The sequence below is a fragment of the Carlito syrichta genome, unplaced genomic scaffold (assembly GCF_000164805.1).
Source record: "Carlito syrichta isolate Samal-C Ts95f unplaced genomic scaffold, Tarsius_syrichta-2.0.1 Scaffold185694, whole genome shotgun sequence".
NCBI lineage: Eukaryota > Metazoa > Chordata > Mammalia > Primates > Tarsiidae > Carlito > Carlito syrichta.
This window is the reverse complement of record NW_007129790.1, coordinates 1-788: the sequence shown is the minus strand read 5'-3', so window position 1 is coordinate 788 and position 788 is coordinate 1. Positions and strand designations below refer to the sequence as shown.

The window sequence follows — 788 nt, the reverse complement described above, 5'->3', positions numbered from 1 at the left end:
TTAAGACTCCCTTGGGGGAAGAGGAACCCTGGGGGTACACGAGACTGAAAGCCTCTGGCAGCCGAACCCTAGCCTTTCTTTTTTCTGAGCTTTCTAAGTACACCTGCAGGAACTTCTGAATGGAGTCTCTGGAGAGGAAGTTGACAAAGTTCTGGATGTGCGCGTCACGCTGTTTCATCAGGCGGTCTGCTATGGCTTTTCACATCATGGCCTTGGTCAACTGTCGAGCATGGTCTGGAATGCCCAGCCACTCGGCCATCGCTGAGAGCGCTGTGCTCTGCACCTGGTTCTCGGGCGCCACCTGGTCCACTATGCCCACCTGGAGGGCCCCTGCAGGCTGGAAGAGCAGCCTTAGCTGCAGGGCGCGCTCTTCAGCTCGGTATCCAAGGGTGTCTTTGAACCAGAAGGGGGCGATGATACCCAGCAGGGTCTCCAGCCCTATGTTGTACTTGGGGTCGTCGCCAGGATGCCGCAGTCACAGGTGAGGGGCAGCAGGCAGCCTCCGGCGGGGCGGGCTCGGTTGACGGCAGCGACCAGCACCAGGTTGGTCAGGTAGAACCGCAGCCACAGCGCCTGCACGTCCTTCCAGGACCCAGCGTCGTGGGCCGGTTCCGCCCCCGCATCTCCCGCAGGTCCGAGCCCGCCGAGAAGACGCCAGGGCAGTCCGGGGACACCACCAGGCCGCGGGGGGTCTTGCCATTCTCTAGCTTCTCCAGCTCTTCCATTCTCTAGCTATTCCAGACCAGCTCTCTCAGGAAATCCAGGCTGAGGCTGTTCACGGGCGGGTG

General features: G+C 61.3%; 1 pseudogene; it reads right to left on the bottom strand.

The window, feature by feature from the left end:
• Nucleotides 1-67: 67 nt before the first annotated feature.
• Nucleotides 68-782, bottom strand: LOC103252961 (annotated as a pseudogene).
• Between the last annotated feature and the right edge of the window lie 6 nt (nucleotides 783-788).